This window comes from Bos mutus, chromosome 11, assembly GCF_027580195.1.
Source record: "Bos mutus isolate GX-2022 chromosome 11, NWIPB_WYAK_1.1, whole genome shotgun sequence".
Classification (NCBI taxonomy): Eukaryota; Metazoa; Chordata; class Mammalia; order Artiodactyla; family Bovidae; genus Bos; species Bos mutus.
The window spans coordinates 105,444,129-105,467,872 of record NC_091627.1 but is presented as its reverse complement, the minus strand read 5'-3'; the positions used below and the strand labels follow the sequence as shown (position 1 = coordinate 105,467,872).

The 23,744-nt window shown below is 47.8% G+C and overlaps 1 long non-coding RNA gene across 1 annotated transcript in view; it reads left to right on the top strand.

Annotated features, from left to right (window-relative positions):
* The window catches only part of LOC138989936 (uncharacterized), a 222,280-nt gene that overhangs the window by 106,783 nt on the left and 91,753 nt on the right, over window positions 1–23,744 (top strand). Inside the window, exon 3 of the long non-coding RNA XR_011466137.1 lies at window positions 20,020–20,127. This is a non-coding gene — a long non-coding RNA (uncharacterized lncRNA). The remainder of the gene's footprint in view (window positions 1–20,019; window positions 20,128–23,744) is intronic.

Below are 23,744 nucleotides of genomic sequence, written 5' to 3'. Positions count from 1 at the left end.
AGCCTTGACTAGACGGACCTTTATTGGCAAAGTAATATCTCTGCTTTTCAATATGCTATCTAGGTTGGTCATAATTTTCCTTCCAAGGAGTAAGCGTCTTTTAATTTCATGGCTGCAGTCACCATCTGCAGTGATTTATGCAGCATTAAAATCCAATCCTGTCATAGACCACAAGTGTTTTTTCCATGCCAGTGAGCTTATTTGACATGTTTTGGTGGCTGGAGAGTATTCTGTTGCATGGATGTCCCATACTTTGGGAAGTGTCCTTTAATGATGGACACTAAATCATCTTTGATTTAACACATGCATTTGCAGAGGGCACTCCCGAACCGAGACCTCACATATCTTACTCTTACTTACCAGGGCAGAGGTTTCTGAGAAATACCCTCCGCATCCGTGGGCCTCAGCCAGAGCAGACTAGACTCATGATTTCCGATGTGTGCTGGGTCTTGCTGACACTGTACCCTGACTTCAAACAACCTCTCTCCCCATGCCCTGCCTCATCTTAGTAGACACACTTTTCAAAAAGCAGAGCCTCCATACCTCTAATCACAGTGAAATGGAGTAACAGGGACCAGATTTATCCTCTTGCATGAAACAAACAAATATGGCAAAACTATATGAATCTACAAAAACTTACTAGAACTGAGTCCAAAATGGGCAGGATCTAAGATCAATAAGAGAATCACTTGCATTTTTATGTACCAGGAATGGACAATCAGACATTGAAAAATACCACTGATAGTAATCTAAAAAATAGGAAATATTTAAGAATAAATCTGGCAACAGATTTGAAAGTATGCTGAAAACTGGGCTTCCCTGGTAGCTCAGCTGGCAAAGAATCTGCCTGCAATGCAGGAGACCCCAGTTTGATTCCTGGGTCAGAAGTTCCCCTGGAGAATGGATAGGCTACCCATTACAGTGTTATTGGGCTTCCCTGGTGGCTCAGATGATAAAAAATCCGCCTGCAATGCAGGAGACCTGGGCTCAATCCCTGGATTGGGAAGATCCCTGGAGAAAAGAATGGCAACACACACCAGTATTCTTGCCTGGAGAATTCCCATGGACAGAGGAGCCTGGCGGGCTACAGTCCATGATTGCAAAGAGCTGGACTCGACGGAGCAACTGAGCACAGCACATGCTGAAAACTACAAAGTATTGCTGAGAAGAATGAAATAAAACCTAAATACATAGAAAGATATACATGTTCTGGGTCACAACACTCAATATTTTTAAGATGATTTTTCTCTAAGTTGATATATCAATTCAATGCAATCTCGGTCAAAAATCCTCAAAGACTTTGTGTGTGTGTATGTGGGTTTTTTTTTAGAAATTGATAAACTGATCCTCAAATTTAAAAGAAAACATAATAGACCTGGGATAGCTAAAGGATTTTTGAAAAAGAAGAACAAATTTGGAGGACTAACACTATCTGATTTTAGATCTTATTGTAAAGTTATAAGAATGAAACAATGTGGTATTGACATGCAGATGGATCAACAGAACAGAATCTGTGTTTTAGAAGTAGATCAGTTGATTTTCAACTAGGATGCAAAGGCAGTTCAGTAGAAAAAAGATACTCTTTAAACAAGTGAAGTGATGCTGGAACAATCGAATATCTACATGCATGAAAGGTTGAACTTTGATGAATATCTCGCACCGTATACAAAAATGAACTCAAAATGAATCATAGGTCAACTTTTAAAACCTACAGCTGGGTGGGATTTGAGAGAATAGCACTGAAACATGTACATTACCCTATGTAAACTAGACGACCAGAGCAAGTTCAATGCATGAAGCAGGGTACCCAAAGCCAAGGCTCTGGCACAACCCAGAGGGATAGGGTGGGGAGGGAGGTGGGAGGGGGTTCAGGATGGCATGACACATGTATACCCATGGCCAATTCATGTTGGTGTATGGCAAAAACCATCCAATATTGTAAAGTAATTATCCTCCACTTAAATTAAAAAAAAAACAAAAAACCTACAGCTGTATAAGTTCTACAAGAAAATACAGAAGAAAATTCTAGGCAGAAGAGAAAGTCAGAGAGCCTCTGAAACTGAAACTGAAATTCTGGGTTAGGCAAAAAGGTTTTAGATATCTGACAACAAAAGCATGACATATGAAAAGTTGGATTCATTGGACCTCATAAAATTTAAGGACTTCTACTCTGTGAGAGACACTGTTGAGAAGACGAAGAGATAAGCCATACACTAGAACATATTTGCAAGTCACATATCTAACAACAGATTTGCATCCGGAATATTAAAAAAAGAATTCAAAATCAGTAATAAGAGAACAACCTAATTTTATAAATGTGAAAAAGAATTGAAAACACACTTCATCAAAGAAGATGTATGAAGGCCAAATAAGCGCAATATCATTGGGAATTAGGAAATAAAGTGTAGACTACAATACAAGATAACACTCCACACCGATTAGAATGTCTGAAATTTAAAATACTGATTGAAATGTGGAGGGGCTGCCACCTTATACACTGCCCGTGGGCACAAAATATAACACATCCACTGTGGAAAACAGATGGGCAGTTTCTTAGAAAAATAAGCATACAGTTGCCCTGTGACCCAGCCCCTCTACTCTTCGTATTTGCCCAAGAGAAATGAAAGCACATGTCTGCTCACATGAATGTTAACAGTGGCTTTACTTTTTAAAAATGTTTAATTTTTAATGTGGACCATTTTTAAAGTCTTCATTGTTTCCGTTTCTGTAGAGTCAATGTTGTTTGTTTTATGTTTGGGTTCTTTGGCCAGGAAGCGCGTGGGATCTGAGTTCCCCATCCAGGGGTCGAACCTGCACCCCCTGCATTGCAAGGCCAAGTCCTAAACTTGACTGGACTGCCAGGGAAGCCCTAGCAGCTTTGCTTTGAATAGCTCAAGACTAGAAACAATCCCCAAATATGGTGAAGGTGAAGGTGAAGTCGCTCAGTCGTGTCTGACTCTTTGCGACCCCGTGGACTGTAGCCTACCAGGCTTCTCCGTCCATAGGATTCTCCAGGCAAGAATACTGGAGCGGGTTACCATTTCCTTCTCCAGGGGATATTCCTGACCCAGGGATCGAACCCGGGTCTCCCGCATTGGAGGCAGACTCTTTAACCTCTGAGCCCCCAGGGAAGCCCAGTCCCCAAATATAGCAACAAGTAAACAGATGAACAGTGATGTGTCCCTGTAATGGAATCTGAGATACGAAAGTTGTTACCGTGGGAGTATGGGAAATGAAGCTGCGAGTCAGGAAATCTGAAGCTGAAGAGTTAGATACATGGATGGCGGATCCTGGGAGCCAAGTTTCTCATCAGTGGAGTGGGAGGTTACAGACAGGCCAGGGGGAGAGGCTAAAATGATCTATGCAGCAGTGGATTAGCAATGTAGACCTCCACAGGGACTCATGTTTAGCTTAATATTGATACAGATGGACACATACAACATATTTATAGATATAAAAGTGAAATTGTTAGTTGCTCAGTCATGTCCAACTCTGTGATCCTATGGACTATAGCCTGCTCCTCTGTCTGTGGGATTCTCCAGGCAAGAATACTGGAGTGGGTAGCCATTCCCTTCTCCAGGGGATCTTCCCGACCCAGGGATTGAACCCTCATCTCCTGCATTGCAGGCAGATTCTTTACCATCTGAGCCACTAGGGAAGCCCATTTATAGATATGGGTTAGTATAAATACCCATGCTTACGTTTTTTAAATTTTTTAATTTTTTTACTGTGCTGAGTCTTAGTTGCGGCATGTGGAATCTTTAGTTGTGGCGTGTGGAGCCTAGTTCCCTGACCTGGGATTGAACTTAGGCCCCCTGCATTGGGATCATGGAGTCTTAGCCCCTGAACCACCAGGCAAGTCCCAATTCCCAGATTTACTTGCTCTGTCAGCTAAGAAGTGCTGAAAGAAATGCCATCCCTGTAGCAAGTAGGCGCACCTAGTGCCCAGGTCTTAGGCTTTACGACTACTCTCCAGTAAAAGGGAGTAGGACTTCTTGGAGAAATGGCTGTTTCTGGGATGGGCAGGATGAGCCTGAAGCATCTTCTGGGGTCAGAGAGTAAGGGCTCAGAAAAGCAGACAGCAACAGGCAATGATGGAAGTGTGTCCAAGGAACACAGCCTTTGCGAGAAAGAGCTCCCATGGGCCAAGGCTGAAACAATGTGAGCAATAAAATAGTCTTGGATTATAAATAATCCAATATAAAATAAATATGGAAAATTTCATACTGATAATATGAATAAACAGATGGAGAATAGGTAAATCTCCCACACAGTGGAATTTCAGATAATTAATGTAGATCCTCTGCCCCCAAGGAGGTGGAGCAGAATTCCTGTACACAGAAACTGCCTTTCAAGAGTACAGTGTGGAAAGAGAGAAAAAGAACCTTGAAGGACTTCTCAGGTGGCCCAGTGGTAAAGAATCCACCTTGCAATGCAGGGGATGCAGGTTCGATCCCTGGTTGGTTAACAAAGATCCCACATGCACGGAGCAACTAAGCCCATGCTCCACAGCTACTAAGCCTACATGCCGTAGCTAGAGAGTCCATGAGCTTCAACAAAGATCCCGCGTGCCACAACTAAGACCCAAAGTAGCCAAGTAAATAAGATAAGCTTTAGAGAAACCCAACAAACACTACCTTGGCCAGAAGATCAAGGTCAACATCAAGAGTAATAAGGCGTCTTGAATGCATGTACCCCTGCTGTAATGGGATGAGAATGGTACTTGACTTCTGGGTTTTCCTCCCAGAAATCCATAATCCCAGCCTAATCGTGAGAAAACGCCAGGCGAATCCCGATTGAGGAACATTCTGCAAAATACCTGACCAGTGCTCCTGAAAAATGTCCAGGTCAAAAGCAAGGACAGTCTGAGACAATGTCTCAATGAAGAGAGGGTTAGGAAGACAGGACCACTTCACGTGATATGATGTCCTGGATGGAATCCAAGAACAGAAGATGGAGATGGAGGCAAAACTAAGGAAATCTGAAGTCACTTGGTCATGTCCAACTCTTTGTGACCCCATAGAGCGTGCCGGGCTCCTCTGTCCATGGGATTCTCCAGGCAAGAATACTGGAGTGGGCGGCCATTTCCTCCTCCAGGGGATCTTCCCAACCCAGGGATCAAACCCACATCTCCTGCATTGCAGGCAGATTATTTACCACTGCACCATCTGCGAAGCCCTCAAGGAGTTTATCAAATCCCAAAGAAGAAGTTACGTCCTCTTGGGAAAGTATCTGCAGAGAGGCAACCGCCCGGTTTCCTGTAGCTGTCCTTCTGGACTGCAGCCGATTCCCCACACATGCCCGTGGCACCTGAGCGTGTGGGCAGAAACGCGTCTGCTGAGTGGAATGAAACCCTGCAAGTGCTCTGAGGGTTGAAACTTTGAAGAGGTTGAGATCTTTGAGAGCTGAAGAACCTTTGAATCTCCCTTTGGCTCCCTCTACCCTGACCACAGCCCTTCTCTTGATGTAAAACACGTGCTCAGATTGACAACAATGTGGCTGAGCCGACAGGTCTGTTTTGCTCTTTGCTTCCTCAGTGGTTGGAAACAGACCTTCCTTGGAGATCTGCCAGACGCCGTAAATGCGCGATCCATCCCCCCACCCTCGATCGTATCTGTGGAGTTGCGACAGGGAGCAGGGACTGGCCTCTCTGCAGCTGGGAACAGTCTGTGTGGCTGGCTGTACTGGGGTGGGGTTCTCACAGCTTTGGAGAAGATGGAGTGAAGGTGCCTGGTCTTTCTTGGAGGCATGTAAAGGTTAAACTGAAATGTCTAGGAGCCCATAGAGGGAACCTTCCGGAACAGGGTGTGCATGACCCCCCCTCACCCACCAGTTCTATAGATGACATCCTTCTCCAAGTGATAGACAGCCTGCCTTCAAACCAGAACACCAGGCTTCCACGCTCACTTCTGCCACTGAACCAGCTGTGCCACCCTGGATGAGTCCTATGACCTCCTATCAAAGAAGTGAGTGGACTGAGTATTTACTAAAGAATCTTCCAGTTCTCAGAAGTCTGTGAGGTCGTTTGTTTCTGAACGAGTGGAAAATTGGCTACACTTCATCACCCTCTCTGTATGATCCAAGTTGCGTTCATGCATGTGTGCTCAGATGCGTCCAGCTCTTCATGGCCCAATGGACTCTAGCCCTGCCATGCTTCTCTGCCCATGGAATTTTCCAGGCAGGAATACTGGCTGAGTTGCCATTTCCTCCTCCAAGGCATCTTCCTGGCCCAGGAATCAAACCCGAGTCTCCTGCTTGGCAGGTGCATTCTTTACCACTGAGCCACCAGGGAAGCCTTATTGATACTCATTGGGACCTAATTCCTCACCTGGGTATGCTAACACTAGAAGCATCAATCATAATGTCCATCGTGGGAAAGAGTTTTCAGGTCTCCTCCTGGAAACAAATTGGGATAACTGGAAAATACACAAGAGGCCAGGTCTGTAAGTTGTTTTAACAAGAGGGATTGTTCTACACCATGGTTTCCAGAGAGTCCCACCTGTGCCCAGAAGGGGAAGCGGATGCTTTCATTGCTTTGGAAAACTTATGGGAGAAATAAACAATATAATTTCTGTTGAGAACAAGGCAGGGTAAGGATTCCAGAAGGAAGTCTGAGCTGAGAACTCCTGAGCTATGCTTGCCTTGCAAGGTTTTACCCTTTGTTCCAACATAAAGTAGGCTCAGTGCCTGTAGAACAGAGCTCGAGGGGCCTTCACCGTTCATTTTAAAGATAAACCACCCACAACACCTGGGTCCCTCATCTTTGCCTTTTTAGTAGCATCTGTATCAGTTTGCTGGGAGCAGCATAACCAAGTATCAAAGCCGGGGGCTTAGAACGGAAGCTGACTGTGCCAGTTCTGCAGACTGGAAACCCGAGATCAAGGGTCGGCAGGGCTGGCCCCCTCAGAGGCTCGAGGGGGAGCCTGCTGCAGGCCCCTCCCTGCTCCTGGATGTTGGCTGGCTGTCCTGGGTGGTGTCTACCTTGTAGCTGCCTCACCCCCCATCTCTGCCTTCATCTTCGCATGATGTTCTCCTTGGGTTTTTTTTGGCTGTGCCAGGTCTTAGTTATAGCATGTGGGATCTCACTGAAAAAGACCATGATGTTGGGCAAGTCGAAGGCAGGAGGAGAAGGGGAAGATAGAGGATCAGATGGTTGGATGGCATCACTGACTCGATGGACATGAGTTTGAGCAAGCTCCAGGACTTGGTGATAGACAGGGAAGCCTGGCATGCTGCAGTCCATGGGGTCGCAAAGAGCTGGACACGACTGAGCGACTGAACTGAACTGTGGGATCTCGTTCCTGGGCCCCCTGCACTGGGACGGTGGCGGGTAAGCCGCTGGACCACCAGGGAGGTTCCGTGATGTTCTCCTTGTGTGCATATCTCTGTGTCCAGATTTCCCCTTTTCATTTTTATGAGGACATCAGTTATGTTGGCTTAGTGTTCTGGATGCTCTCTGCTTCCCCCTTCCCCTGGGCCCCGTCATTGCTGCATCACAGACATAAACTGAGCTCAGGTCCCTGGTAGAGTCCAGTGTAAGCTGACATCAGCGCCCCTGCTGGGGGCCGGGCCCGGGGCAGGGCTCTCAGACCCACCCAGAGGAGAGCAGGCAGAGGATTCGTGGTGCTGGCTCACACAGCCCCGCTGTGCCTCAACTCCCCCTGTGAAGTGGGGGTGATGCTACGCCCTGCCCTGCCCACCTAGGCTCAAGGTGTTATTCGCACAGTTGTGTCTTGACTCTTTGAGACCCCATGGACTGTAGCCTGCCAAGCTCCTCTGTTCATGGGATTTCCCAGGCAAGAATACTAGAGTGGGTTGCCATTTTCTTCTCCAGGGGATCTTCCCGACCCAGGGTTTGAACCCAGGTCTCCCACATTGCAGGTAGATTCTTTACTGTCTGAGCCAGCATAGGAAAACTAGATGGACCGGCTTTGAGAAGACCCCACACCTGGTGACCCAGGGAGCATACTGACTATGGATGCTCTGTGCCAGCTGGTTGTCTCATCTCCTCAGGGCATTCCCTGTGCCGGCTGGCAGGGACACTGACTAATGACTAAGATATACCTGGCCTTCCCTGGCCCCGCTTCACACACAGCAGAGGCTCAGCCAGTCCCCATTGGCAGCCTGCCTGCCTGTCCGGCTGCTCAAAGCAGAGGCTGAAACCCCCCTGGGTTGCATTTCAGGAGCCCCAGCCTGCTCTCCCGGGCACTGAGCTCTGAGCAGCACAGACTCTGGGGCTGTGCTCTGGCCAGGTGAGCCGGCCACACCTGTGGCTAAGGTTTCTCCCTTGGGGTCCCCCTCTCTCTCCACCAGCCTTTTCCCCCCAAATCGCCTCCATCCTGCAAGATTGACAGCTGACTCTGGGCTGGGAACAGAGGATAGGAAGTGGTCTTTGCCTGAAGCCCGTTGCCTTATTTACCCTGGCCGCCAGGCCTCTCCCAGCAGCCCTAAGAAAACAGAGGACCGTCCAGAGTCAAGTTCTTGCGTGTTTTCTCCCTGGAGGTGGATCAGGTTTTAAAGGAAGGTTTCCTGCGGCCTGCAATACCATTTTGGTTTGTTTTACCTGTCTCCACCTGCGGGGCAGGGAATTAACCTGCTGGCTGGGGGCTGGGCCAGCAAACTCCGTCAGGGTCAGGCGAGCAGAGCTCAGGGTGTGGGTCTGACAACACGCCGAGGAGGCCTGTTCTCCTCCACAGAGCTTTGCGCACGGGGAGGCCCAGGCCCCGATCTGAGCAGGGCTGCGAGTAACTCGATATGTTTTCTTTCGTTGCTGTGGACAGGGTGTGCCAGATTTAAGTCTGCCGCATCTGTGTCTGTCTGTCGGGTTGTTGCAGGGGGAGGGGGCAAGGGGGAGGGTTATCAGAGGGAGAGAGGAGCATGTCCCTGTGTTTTATCCCTATCCATCTTCCTTTTCCCTTGCCTGCATTGCTCACTCTTTGCTGTATATAACCTGCCACAACTGTTTTCGTGTCTCAACCCCTAACCCTTTGGAGACCGCTGTGCTTTGTGCCTCCTATAAAGCAGCTTTACAGACGCCTTCGGGGCGCCCTATCTGGGAAGCCCTGGCACTGTCAGAGTTAACAGCAGGCCTCTGGAAACTTTAACTTCCCCAGAAGTGCTTGTGCAGCAATTAGCAGAGCCCCACTCAGATACAGAAAAAAAGTCCCCTCGATTATAAATAAACAAGCAGCCAAGGGTATTGGAGCCAAGAGTCACCACTGTGTGCCCCAGGCCTGTGGCGGTTACCCCCGTTGCAGAAAAGCCCGCACCTTCCAGAACTGGGATGGAGAAGCCTGATGCTCTAGCAGGATTCCGAGGAAAGGTGGGAATCTGCTGTTGGGTGAAAACCCATCAGGCTGGGCCTCACGTGTAAGATGCCCAAGGTGCACCAGCCTGAGGATGGTAGAAAGGGCCACTCATCGCAGCCTGGGATGATGGATGGATGGCCTTTTCTGGGTGAATAGGAGCCTTGCTTCGCTTTGCTGGAGGGAGATACCAGGCTGGCAAAATATTTGATATTGCCTAAAGAGTGGTGGCCAGAGATAGCGCCTCACCCAGCGCCGCACTCAAGGGGGCGGATGTCATTCCTAAGGCCCCAAGGCCCTGTGGGATCAGGGCACAGGAGTGAAGAGCCTATCTCTCTGTTTATTTCTTCCAGCCATCACAGAAGTGCTGCAAAATACAGAACCGTAGGTCTCCTTGCGAGGAGAAGATGTCTTGGGTCATCCTGGGCTATATTTAGAATGGAAAATGTGCTGGCTCAGAGAAAACCGATCATGTGCCCTTCTCCAGGATTCATGCTGAGCTGGGAACCCTGCCCCATCACCCGCCCTTCCCATCCTTCCCACAGCCCTGCCACCCGCTTCCTCCTCCAGGGAGCCCTTCCAGCTTGTCGGGAGACCCTGCAGGGAAAGGCCCAGTTTCTCTTGTGAATAAACTTCACAAGCATCCCCCTCTCGTAAGGACCATGAGGATCTTGTGGAGGGCTGTGTGCAAGGCTGGCTGAGAACTCAGAGCTCAGAAGGGGGTGTTTGACCTGATCGTGGGAATTCCTCGGCTCTCCCCAATGCCCACTTCTGCTTCTCCAGGTGTGAAGGCTGGGGACATTGTGGCAGGGAGTGGACCCGCGGATCCCTGCCCTAAGGACCGTCCTGGGTCCAGCCCCTTGGTTGTGCTTTGGGCAGTATTGCCACTCTAAGACTCCTGAGAGTCCCTTGGACAGCACGGAGGTCAAACCAGTCAATGCTAAAGGAAATCAACCCTATTGGCAGGACTGGTGCTGAAGCTGAAGCTCCAATACTTAGGCTACCTGATGCAAGGGGCCAACTCATTTAGAAAAACCCTGATGCTGAGAAGGATTGAGGGCAAGAGGAGATGGAGATAACAGAGGATGAGATAGTTAGATAGCATCACTGACTCAATGGACATGAGTTTGAGTAAACTCTGGGAGATGGTGAAAGAGAGGGAAGCCTGGCGCGCTGCTGTTTATGGGGCTGCAAAGAGTGGGACACGACCTAGCGACTGAACAACAACAGGAGAGCTTCGTGGTGGTGATTGTTGGGCCAGTCCCTATCAGCGCCCTGTTAACTTTTCGTAACCATCAGAATGTTTTCAAGAACCTGGAAGTTCATTGCATCACTGTTTTGCTTTCGGAGCTGCACGTGATTTCTCAGAAGGAGCGGCCCAGACCCGTCCTGTCTCCTATACTGACCCAGCCACGAATTTTCACTTTACTGGGGTCAAGGGGTCAGAAGGGGCACCACTGAAGGCAGCGTCTGCTGCCTGTGCCCATGGAGACAAGGAGGCGGTGGGGACACAGTGACACTCTCAGCTCTTGGGCACATGCTCTGGGCTGGGGCACCACGTCTGTTTCTGATCTCCACAGCCTCTCTGAGAGGTGGGAATTACGGCGTACATTTTCCCATGGAGGAAACCGGGAGTTAGATGCCTTGTCATGGACCGTTCCCCCCCCCTCCTCGCCCAGCTCCCCACCATGGTCTTGCTGGTTCTCCCTGTGACATGCAGCCCTTGTTCTCCTGTGACGTCACCCACTTGGCCCCCAGTCCAGCCTCTCGCCCACTGGACTCATTCTGCACACAAACCAGCTTGATCTTTGGGAAAGACTCTGAGCTGTACCCTTCTCCTCCTTATTACCCAATAGTGGCTTCCTGTTGCCCTTAGAATGGAATTCTGACTCCTCCCTGTGCATGGCTAGCACCTCCCCTAGGTTTTGGCTGCGGCTCATCCCCTCTACTCAGGCCAGTCCAGCCTCAGGGCCTTGGCACCTGCTGTTCTGTGTCCCTGGTGTGGACCCTGGACCCTGAGTACATTGCTGTCTCTTTCCAGCAAGGGCTGAAGCCCTGTTCTAGTTGTGGTTAACTCTACAACCCCCTCTTGCACATCTGTTCTCTCGGGCAGGAAGCAGGCATTCAGGCTCCCACACTGTGAGGCTGATACCTCCATCCCCAAGATGCAGGCCTTCCCCAGAAGCCTGTAGTCTGCTCCTTTGTCCCAGGGTGAGACAGCCTCCCAAGAATCAGGTCACTTGCTTCCTTCTTGCACAGGTTGTGATGGACGTGATTCTTCCACCTTGGGCCTGTTGGCCAGAACTGAGGTTCTGCAATTAGGGTGAAATAGCTCCTCGTTCATGGAGCTTTAGGACATGAACTGACGCATCATATCCTCAAGGTCTATCCAGAGGGGAAGCGGACCACCTCCACCTGCATTAGATGGCCTTTCTTAAACCCAGCACACTGACGTGCTTTCTGCACTTGGATTTTCCTATTTAATTATTGCATCATCTCAGAAGACAACTCTCTTATAACTAGTGAAGCTTGGGCTGGCTTGACCATCCTGCTCCTGCCCACACACCATTTGATCTATTGTTATTGTTTAGTTGCTAAGTTGTGTCCAACTCCAGGCTTCTCTGCACATGGGATTTGCTGGGCAAGAATACTGGAGCGGGTTGCCATTTACTTCTCCAGGGGATCTTCCTGACCCTGTTGCTTTCAAATAACTCATTCCTAGTTCTGAGGCTCCTGAGATCCACCAGTCTCCTGGAAGCAGTCCCGTATTTGTTGCTCAGAAAAACTGGCCCTTTCAAAGGGCTACTCTAGGGGGGCCTGGGACAGTAGCCACCTGGAGGAGACTCTTTGAGACAACAGCTGATCCTTTGCACAAGATGATACTTGAGGCCCTCATAGAGGCTTCCCCAGTGGCTCAGCAGGTAAAAGAATCCTCCTGCAATGCAGGAGACACAGGAAACACAGGTTGAATCCCTGGGATGGGAAGATCCTCGGGAGGAGGAAATGGCAACCCATCCCAGTATTCTTGCCTGAAGAATCCCGTGGACAGAGAAACTTGACAGGCTACAGTCCATAGCGTCACAAAGAGCTGGGCATGACTAAGCAGGCATGCATGCAAACAGGCAAATAAGGATCCCTTTCTCTTACCCTCTGCTGGTTTTACCAGCTTCCCCATCTCTGTGCCTTCTAGCTCAAAACCGAAAATTTCAAATGAAAAAAGAGAGAGAAGACAAACATGAAGTAACATTGACTAGTCCATTGAGGCCATCTGTCAACCATCTTTTATGTCCCTGATTTATTTTATAGCCCTAGTGTCAAACCTTCCTGTCAATTTAACACGTGAACATTTTTTAATTAAAATTCAGTATCATCAAGCAGGTCACAGAGTGTGAGCAATGTTCTCTTTGCTCTAAAAATCCTCATGTAATGAAGCTGCCATTCACAATTGTTTTCCAATGACCTGCTTATTAAAAAAAAATGATTTTCAAGGAACAGAAATGGTGCCTTTTCACAGCAGGGGGTCCAGCAGGAATGAGAAGCTTACCAATTCACAGCCCAGCCCCTGGGGGATGCCGGGGGTGCGGAGTGTTGTCAGATGTCAATTTGGACTGAGTGTTTCTGAATATATGTGACTGCTCTTCTTGGGTTCCCTGTGGTGCATTTTATAGACTGATGTCACTTTTTAAGAGAGAAATTATTAGATGAATGTTGATAAATGAATGTACGTTCAGTGTGCTGGAATCGAGATGAGAACTCCAGTGAAGAAGCAGGAAAAGGCTTTAGAAGAGAGTCGGGGACCAGGGGGCTGGGCTGGGGCACATTGTCCATGTCCAAGGCCTTCTGCACCAGAGACAGACCCCCGGAGTCCTACCTGGTGAGCAAGCCAAGCCAAGGCAGCCTCTGCAAAGCCCCAAGGACCCACAGCAAGGGTTGCAGATCAAGCTGGGCCTGGTTTTGGGGTTTGTTTTCAGTTCCTGAGCCAACATGTAGAAATCTAGTGACTTCTGCTTGCGAAACACTTCAGTCGTGTCCAACTCTTTGTGACTCTATGACCCGTAGCCCACCAGGCTCCTCTGTCCATGGGATTCTCCAGACATCAATACTGGAGTGGGTTGTCATTTCCTACTCTAAGGGATCTTCCCCACCCAGGGATATAACTCCCATCTCCTAAGTCTCTCACACTGGCAGGTGGATTCTTTACCACTAGCGCCACCTGGGAAGCCCTAATGACTTCTGGTTCTTTCCAAAAACCAAAGGATCTGGGGACTTCCCTGGTGATCCAGTGGTTTAGAGTCCATGTATCCATGCAAGGGATGTGGGTTCAATCCCTGGTCAGAGAACTAAGATCCTACATGTTGCACATCATAGCCAAAAGATAAAACAAAAAACCCTACGATCTGGGCTCACAGTGTCTGTATCAATCCACTTAAGCCACTTATTAGCTGCCCAGGGCCCCTCACCTCTTAGCTGCTGAGCCCTATAGTTCTCTGAATTGTGGCCTCACCCCAAGGAATATTTAGACAGGAGGAACAGCCTTTCTTCCTTTGGAACACCTCACTCCCTCCTGCCAGGGTGGTCCTGGGCAAATCATCCTATAGCCTCAGTCTTCTCATCTCTATAAGGGGATGACAGTGGGACCTCATAGCTATGTGGTATGTGTTCACTCGCTCAGTCATGTTTGACTCTTTGTATCTCCATGGACTGTAGCCCGCCAAGCCCTTGTGTCCATGGAATTTTCCAGGCAAGAATACTGGAGTGGGTTGCCATTTCCTCCTCCAGGGCATCTTCCCGACCCAGGGATCAAACCCACATCTCTTGTGTCTGCTGCCTCGGCAGGTGGGTTCTTTACCACTTGAGCCACCTGGGAAGCCCAGGCCCCATAGGGTGCCAGTTAAAGCTCCCTCCCCTCTGCCTGCGTGTCTTTAGGGGGCCACAGCATATTTTTAGGGAGGGAAGACAACTGGGTGCTCTGTGTGCCAGCAGCCTCCCTGCTGGCTTCCTCTCGAATGTCTTGTTGGAGGAGTGAAGACAGAATTATTCAGAAACAAGTGATTTCCCAGCTGTAGGCTCCTCTGCGATGACAAAGGACTCACTCAGCCCAGATTGGTGGTGAGGCAAGAATTACATACTGCAGAGAGGCTGCTGGGACCATCTTGAGTTTGTTTGTAACCAATCTCAAATAATTTAGATCTTTTTAATTCGCAGCAAATCCTATTCCCTCGACAACATCTGTGGTAAAATAGCAGGAACGTGTGTGGAGACCAAGTGTTGGGGGGTGGGGAGGTGCTTTTTGTTTTCCCACCACTGAATCCATAGTTACCCTCTCAGTTGAAATCTTATCATATTTAACTGGTTCCACATAAACAGATCTGTGTATATTTTCAGTAGTTTCAGCTGAAACCTGTTAAGAACAGATGTGCAGATGGTTGCCCTGCACCGATCCATTTAAATGTATTTTTCCACGAGCAGTGTTTTTCCTTCAGCCCTTCCTTGAGAGAGGAAGACTTAAGAAAGTGGGACCTTTATTAAGATGTACATTACATGCTTCTGAGTCTCAGCAACCAGTGCTTTGCTGTTGGTTTTCCAACAGCTCTTTGGCACACGGGGCTGTGAGTACTGGGTGTGTGTTGACGTGATGGGCGGTGTCTGCTGTGAGCCTCTGTGGCTGGCAGGATGGGCTCTTAGCTCTTCTGGATGCCACCCATGTGAAGGTGGGCCAGTCCTTCCCAGCTGCTGCGGAATCAAGTAGCCTCTGTCCAAAGGCTGGAGTAAGTTATCCACTTCTTTGACCCTTTAATTTTTTTAAGCAGGGTGGGGGTGGGGGGAAGAAGGAGATGGGAATGTAGAAAACTCCTCAAACTCAATAGCAACCAAAACCAATTCATCTGATTTTTAACTGGGCAAAGGACTTGAATAGCTATTTGTCTACAGAAGACAAGCAAATGGCCAACGGGAAAAGATGGTCAGTATCACTGAGAACGCGTGCTCGTGCTCAGTTGCTAAGTCCTGTCTTTGACTGTTTGTGACCCCATGGACTGCAGCTCACCAGGCTTCTCTGTCCGTGGGATTTCCCGGGCAAGAATACAAGACTGGATTGCCATTTCCTTTTCCTGGGCATCTTCCAGACCCAGGGACTGAACTCGAATCTGCTGTGTGGCAGGCAGCTTCTTTACCACTGAGCCACCAGGGAAGCCCCACTGAGAATTAGGGAAATGCAAATCAAAGCTATAAGGGGATATCACCTCATACCCAAGAGGAGGGTTACTGTTAAAATAAAAAATCTAAAAAAAAAAAAACAGAAAATAAGTATTGGCAACGATGTGGAGAAATTGAACCCTTAAACACAGCTGGTGGAAATGTAAGATGGTACAGTTGCTTGTGGAAAATGGTATGGAGGGTCCCCCCAAAATTAAAAATAGGACAACCATGTGATCTGGCAATTCCTCTTCTGGCTATATGGACAAAAACATTGAAAGCGTGAGCTTCCCAGGTGGCTCAGTGATAAAGAATCCACCCGCCAATGTAGGAGATGCAGGAGACGTGAGTTTGATCATTAGGTGGGGAAGAACCTCTGGAGGAGGAATGGCAACCCAGTCCAGTATTCTTTTTTTTTAATTAATTTATTTTTTTATTGGACCAGTCCAGTATTCTTGCCTGAAAATCCCATGGACAGAGGAGTCTGGCAGGCTACAGTCCATGGGGTCGCAAAGAGTCGGACGCTACTGAGCCCACATGCATTGGAAGCAAGACCGCAAAGAGACTTTTTCACACTCCTGTTCACAGCAGCCGTATTCACAATAGCCGAGAGGTGGAAGCACCCCAAGCATCCATTGACAGATGAATGGACAATCACATGTGGTCCATTCATACAGTGGAAAATCATTCAGCCCTTGGAAGGGAACTCAGACACATGCTACCCCATAGATGGACCTTGAGGACATCATGCTAAGTGGTCTAAGCCAATCACAGAAAAGACAAATCCTGTGTGCTTCCACTTAGAGTAGGCAAATTCACAGAAACAGAAAATGGAGTGGTGGCTGCCACGGGCTGAGGGGGTGGGGAGGGGGAAATGACTGTTTAATAGGTACAGAGTTTCAGTTTTGTGAAATGAAAAAGTTGTGCAGACCTGTCACATAACAATATTTATGTACTTACCATTGAATGTACACTGAAAATGATTAAGATGTTAAAAATAAAGCTGGGGGAGGGAGGATCTAATCACGATACTCATCTTATGGATGGCGAGAGGATTCTGTGAGATAAGGCACACTTAGCAGGACTTTGCCTTTTCATACTGTAAAAAAAAAACGCTGAGACAAAACTAGACAGCATATTAAAAAGCAGAGATATTCCTTTGCAGACAAAGGTCTATCTAGTCAAAGTTATGGTTTTTCCAGTAGTCATGTACAGATGTGAGAGTTGGACCATAAAGAAGGCTGAGTGCCAAAGAATTGATACTTTTGAACTGTGGTGCTGGAGAAGATTCTTGAGAGTCCCTTGGACAGCAAAGAGATCAAACCAATCAATCCTAAAGGAAATCAACCCTGAGTATTCATTGGAAGGACTGATGCTGAAGCTGAAGCTCCAATACTTTGGCCACCTGATGTGAAGAGCCGACTCATTGGAAAAGACCCTGATGCTGGAAAAGACTGAGGGCAGGAAAAGGTTGGATGGCATCACCGACTCAATGGACATGAGTTTGAGCAAACTCTGGGAGATGGTGAAGGACAGGGAAGCCTTTGCGTCCGTGGGCTCCTAAAGAGTCGGACAGGAGTGAGCAACCGAACAACAACGAAAAGCAGGACTTTGTCCTGTGGGCCGTGGAGATGATAACTAAGGTGAAATGAGATAAAGTGGATTGTTTCCTGGGCTTTGAATTTCTGTTTTCCAGAAGGTTCCTCTCCCACTTCCTACTGCCCGTGGGACAGAGTTCACCTAGCCTCCCAGGTCCCTGTCATAGGCTGAGCCCTCTCGAGGAGTGTCCCCGTGGGGCACTGTGGGCCTCTCAGCCCATGCCTCTGGGGCGCAGAGTTCTGCCTCTCTGGCCAGTTTCCCTGTGGCTGGCGCTGGCTGTGAGACACTGCCGGGCTCCTTCTAGTGGCCTCTGAACAAACCGCAGAGCCCCCGGCCCCTCCTGTCTGCAGGCGTTCCTGCCACTGAATTTGCCCTGCATTGGGAGGAGGGGGAAGGGGGGCCTGAGTGGGTGGCATGATGACAGGTGAGCCTCGGGGTTCCGTGCCACCTGCTTGCAGCTCCAGTTCTGCTGCTTGTTGAGCCATTGAGCCCCGCTGTGTCGCAGGTGAAATGGTGAGGCAGAGTGGGGCTTCATCCGCTAAAGATTCCAGATCTTTCAGGGGGCTTTGTCCTCCTGACTTCTCTCCAGCCTGCTCCCTTCCGCAGGGCCCAGCATCCAACACGCTGAACGTGCCTGAGTTTGCCTAGTACCTAGCAGGACACTGGGAGCACGTCTGTTTTTTCACGGGAGCTGGGGGTGGTATGTCCTGGGCTCTAAGAGCAGCGTGAGGCCTGAGGCCCCTGGCAGAGCCGTGGAAGAGTGGTCGTTGGCAAGACTGGCATTTCTGTCACCTGACTGGAGGAGACCCTCTGGCAGGGCTTGGACTCAGCTGAGCAGAAAGATGAGCAGTTGACTTGCGATGTGATTTTACATTCCTGGCGAAGTAACACCACATTTGTTTTAAAGAGGAGGAAAGAATAAAATCAAACTGTTAGTTAACATTTCAAAGAGGTTAAAAGAGCCACTTGGGTTCCTCTCCTGGCCAGTTCTATGGTGGGGGGATGCCAAGGGCTTCTCTTGCTGGCGGAGAATTGTGGGGCGTCTCTCTGCTTCCGGGGTCCCAGCCTCTGATCCATTTAGGAGATGGTTCTGGGGATTCACACTTGTCTTTGGAAAGCTTGATCTTCTCCAGGTTTCTCATATCCCTTCTGTATTTCTTTCCCATGCAGATTCTCTTGCTGGCTCTTTTTGCTGTTGTTTTCAGAAGTTAATATTCACAAGCTTTGATTTCTAGACCCAGTTCTGGACTTTACAGAAGCGAGAATCAACAGGCTCAAAACTCGGCTTCATTACTCATTTGACTCAAACGTGTTCAGGGCAACACCCCTGAGCCACAGCCAGAAACGAACGTCCCCAGAGTGGGGCTCTTGCCTGGAATCTCACCGCTCAACCAGGAGACCTGAGCGCACTTAGCAAAGTGAGAAAGATGCCCCTCTCTTCCCTCTGGAATAGAGACCCCAAGATGACCCTGGTCACTCTCCCACTCTGCCTCCATCTTCTCCAGGCTGCTTCCAGATTCCTTTCCTTTATTCACGTTGCTACCCCCTCATCCACCAGTATTTTCAGAATCCACACACACATTCATCCATCACTCCTGTTTCCAAATATTATCTTTATCAATACAGTGGTATTTCCCTCAAATGAATGACGGCTCCATGACCTTTCCTTTCAGCCACAAATGAAAGGGGACTTAAAAGTGTGTGTGTGTGCGTGCTTGAGTGCATGCCTGCTCCACGCGCACAGTCCTAATGGAAACCAGGGTAAATTACAGAGAATGGTCACATAATGATTACAGAAACCTACACGAGGCATAACCCATTAGTGAGCTACATTTTGTTCAAAGCTGAGATACGCCTTTGTGCCGGAACGCAGTCATCTGTAGCAATGACTAATAATATAGTTGAGGATCTGTTCACATTTTCCCCCTTTTGTGCCTATTTTCATAAGTTAATAACTCAAGCATGAAATTGTTTCAGGCTGAAAACTTGGTGGTGAGAGCACGGCAAACTGTGTGGGAAACAACTTGTGTTGTTGTTGTTACTTAATTTAGCTTGGCTGTTTTTTAAGTTACGGGAGTAGAAATGACCAAACGGGTTTTCTTGAGCCGTGTGTGCTCGTGAAGCCCAAGGAAGTCTGGGATCGTGTTAGACAAGGCACATTTTTAATAGCTACAGATAGAAGCTTTCCTTCATTCATGTGTGTGCTTTAGCTTAGTACAGGTCAATTTTGTTGAGGTGGGTAGGGTTGGATGATATTGAATCAAAACGCCATGAATGACATCATCCTGGATATTCACCTGCCTTCAACTAGAAAACTTCTATCCTAGATCAAAGAGCCTGGTGAGCACACAGCTGCCTTAAATAGATGAGGACAGGAACAGGGATGAAACCTACTGCTGGGTCTTATTAATAGTAAATTCCTAAAACAATGGAAGGAGCAGAAACAAGATGAATGGTCTATCATAATTGTTCATCCCTCCTGGAGCTGGATCTACTGGGCATTTTCCTGGGTCTCCCTAGTGGCTCAGATGGTAAAGCATCTGCCTGCAACGCAGGAGACCCGGGTTCAGTCCCTGGCTCAGGAAGATTCCCTGGAGAAAGGCATGGTTATCCACCCCAGCATTGTTGCTCGGGACAATGACCTCTGTCATGACCCATGGGGTGACAGAGTCAGACACGACTGAGCAACTAACACTTACTGTGTCCTGAACCAGAGAAAGTCCACCTGCAGGAGACCAGAGTTTCTACAAGTCTTAAATTTTTTTTTTCTTTCCTTTTCTTTTATTGGGGCAGGAGACTGAAAAATGCAGAGAATAATACAACAAAGGCCTAAGTGCCCACATTCCAGAATTAGCAAAGGTCAGTATTTTGTAAGGATGACTCTAACGTTGCTCATAAAGTTGTGCCCTTTATTTCACAGATGGGCAAAGTGAGGAGGAGCAGGAGGGGATAGGATGTGACTGAGCCGTACAGCCTCCAGCATCTTGCTCCTGGATGGACTGGATCCTACAGGGAGACTCTGGAGCTGGTAAGACAAGCATTCTCGTCTGACTTTAAAGATGAAGAGCTTGGAGCCCCCAGTGCGTGTGGGTGAGGTCCTCCAGGTTCTGGGCCCTGTGCTGGACTAGGAGGACAAAACAGAACGCAAAGCCCACAGCAAGTGGGACCCCTGCGTGATGAGGGTGCAGAGAGTACCTGCCTGGAGGGGAAAGGCTCCCTGCAGCCAGGGCCAGCTTCCCCAGGCTTCTAATCCAGGAGTAAGCCAGCAAATACTCACGGAGATGTCCCATAGAAAAATCGTGTACTTCATAGGGCATATCTGAGCCAATGACTCAACTTATGGATCATTACCAGAGAAAAACAAAATATCCTGCCATCCAGTGAGATGATGTGATGCTTTTTATTTTTACTAGTAGATTGCTCCATTTATAAATCTTTAATAAAATCCTACCCCCACCAAAGAGCATCTGAATCCATCAATTTAAAAAAAAAAAGAAACTGACGAGGAATGAGAGCTGGCTTTCTATGAGTTCCTAGCTTCTCAGGCTACAGCTCCAGAGCGGCATCAGTGGAGCCCATGCTAGGCTGCATCATATTCTGCTAAGCCACCTGCGCTCTGAGGGCAACAAGAGCCGGCTTGGGGTCCACCAGCTGGAATCTCAGAAAGCCTGCTCTCTAAAAATAGCCAGCTCTGCAGATTCACCTGGGGCCCAGGGGGCTTCTTGACTGATCTCTCCCTTAGGCACCAACCCAAGTTCAAAAAGGAAAAAAACACTGCCTTTTCACCTTGATTGATTTTAGCTCTGGAGAGTTTTCACTGGTCCTTTCAAAGTGATAGAAACTCCCTGGAATTATTTTAGGAAAAGTAAAAGACAGCAAAACGAAGCTAGAAGCCAGGCTCCAGCGCGCATGACGGACGCCCAGCCTCCCTCCCCGCAACCAAGGTCACGGTTAGGCGGCGCCGGCATCTCCGCGCGGTCTGGCACACTCGACAGGACGCGCGCCTGGTGCCCTCTCCACCCCAGCCTGGAGGCTACCTCTTCCGCGCATCCACAGAGCAAGGGGAGGGCACGGAACTTTCCAATTCCATCGTGTAAGGGAGAAAGCCGTGTCCACTTGGCCTGAAATGAAGCACACAGCCCTGGGGCTCAGGGTCTCAGCGTCCTGGTGTGTGCGAATGAGTTGTCCCCCCAGCAATATACGGAGCGCTGTTTGGGAAGAAAGGTACCTCCTCCTAGTCTTGTTGCTTCAAAGACAGAAAAACCACAGGTTCCTGACAAGGGCCATGGGCTTTATCAGCTGTAGCAGGTCTTTCCTGGCCTCAGCCTGATCGCTTCCTCTCACCATAGGCAGAGACACAGACAGAACGCACAGCTCAGGCACTGACAGTCGGAGAGTTGTGTTTAATCCTCAAAAAGCATTCAGAAGAGTTTGCTGAGTCGTGATGCATTCTGCCTTCCTCCCTTCAGTTGGGTTGGGCACCGAGCCGCCTTCAAAGTCACCTCAGTCCAAAGACAAGCAAACCTAAAGAGGGCAGGGCAGTTGAAGACACCATACTAACTTCATAGGCTTCCCTGGTGGCTCAGCGGTAAAGAATCTGCCTGCCAACGCAGAAGATGAAGGTTCAATCCCTGGGTGGGAAAGATTCCTCGGAGAAGGAATGGCAACCCACTCCGGCGTGCTTGCCTGGAAAATTCCATGGATAGAGGAGCCTGGCGGGCTACAGCCCATGGGGTCACAGAGTCCAACACCACTGAGCAGCTAGACAACAGCAACATACTAACTTCATAGTCTGGTGCCTCCCAGAAAACACAGATCTTTGGAAAGATTGTTTCTAAACTAGATCCACTCCAGATTGCTTTAAGGTGAGAAGTTTTCTGCTGCTGGAGGTGGCCTTGTGTGACCCTGGAAAACTGGCTCTATCATGGCCCTGAGAAGAGGCAGGGAAGTAATTAAGACAGTTGCTTGAGTGGATTCCTTGAATGCGGTTTGAAAAGATTTGGTTAACAATTGCCTCATCGTTTGTAAAACTCATCAGCCAAGGGTGAGAATTCCAGTTGCTCCATGTCCTTATTAATGTTTGTTATGGTCAGACTTTTTGTTCTAGTCATCCTAATACATGAATAGTGAGATCTCTTTGTGATTTTAGATTCCCTGAAGTAGATAACAGTAGCCCACTCCAGTCTTCTTGCCTGGAAAATTCCACAGACAGAGGAGCCTGATGGGCTCCAGTCCATGGGGTTGCAAAGAGCTGGACACAACCAGCTCACTGAGCACACACACATGTAGAATTTAAAGACTTTCACTCAATTAAAAAAAAATTTTAAATACTGAATTTTCTAACCCATGAGCACAGTATCTATTTATTTAGGTTGTTTTTAATTTCTCTCAGCAGTGTTTTATAATTTTCAATGCACAGCTATTGTCCATCTTTTGTCAGATTTGCCTTAAGTGTTTTATAATTTTTGATACTAGTGTAAGAGCTATTTTTAAAATTTCAATTTTCAGTTGTTCACTGAAAGTATACATTTTTTGTGCATTAATCTCTTACCCCATATCTTCACTAAAGTCACCTTTTACAGTCCACTAACTTTCTGTTTCTATAGGATTTTTTACACAGATTCTCAGTTCAGCTCAGTTCAGTCGCTCAGTCGTGTCCGACTCTTTGCGACCCCATGAACTGCAGCACGCCAGGCCTCCCTGTCCATCACCAACTCCCAGAATTTACCCAAACCCATGTCCATTGAGTCGGTGATGCCATGCAACCATCTCATGCTCTGTCATCCCCTTCTCCCCCTGCCCTCAATCTTTCCCAGCATCAGGGTCTTTTCAAATGAGTCAGCTCTTCGCATCAGGTGGCCAAAGTATTGGAGTTTCAGCATGTCATCTGCAAATGAGGATGGCTTTACTTCTCTAGTTCCAATCTAGAACTTTTTAGTTTTTATTTCTTGCCATATTGTACTGGATCAAATCTTTACTACAATGTGGAGTAGAATATGTGAAAGTTTCTCATCTTAGGAGGAAACTATTCCATCTTTCACCATTAATAATGATGTTATCAGCCATTAGTTTTTAGTAGATGCCCCTTATCAGATAGAGAAAGTTACCATCTATTCTTAACTTGCTGAGAGTTTTTATCAGCAATATTAACTGGATTATATCAAGTGACTTCTTGCATATATTGAGACCATAAATTTCTGGTGTCATCATTTAGCAACTTTGAGTCAAGTCTAGATTTACTTCTTAATATATCCCTTTTCCCTTCCTGTTTATAATTGTCTTAAATATTTCTTCTACATATATTGTGATTCTCATTAGCAGTGTTACAGTTTTTGCCTCAACTGTCAACATAATTTAGAAAATTAAGAAAGAAAAGAAAGTCCATTGTATTTACCAGTATTACCAATATTTTTGCTTATTGTGTTATTTCTTCCTTACTGGTGTTCCAGAAGTCTTTCTTTTATTGTTTCTTTTTTTGTCCAGGAAACTACTTTTAGCCACTCTTATATGGTATATCTGCTAGTGACAAATATTCTTCATTTTTCTTTTTTTGGAAATGTCTTAGTTTCCCTTTCATTTCCTTCCAGTGAAGGATCCTTCACTGGAAAAGACCTTTCAACTGAATACAGGAGTTTATGCAAACAG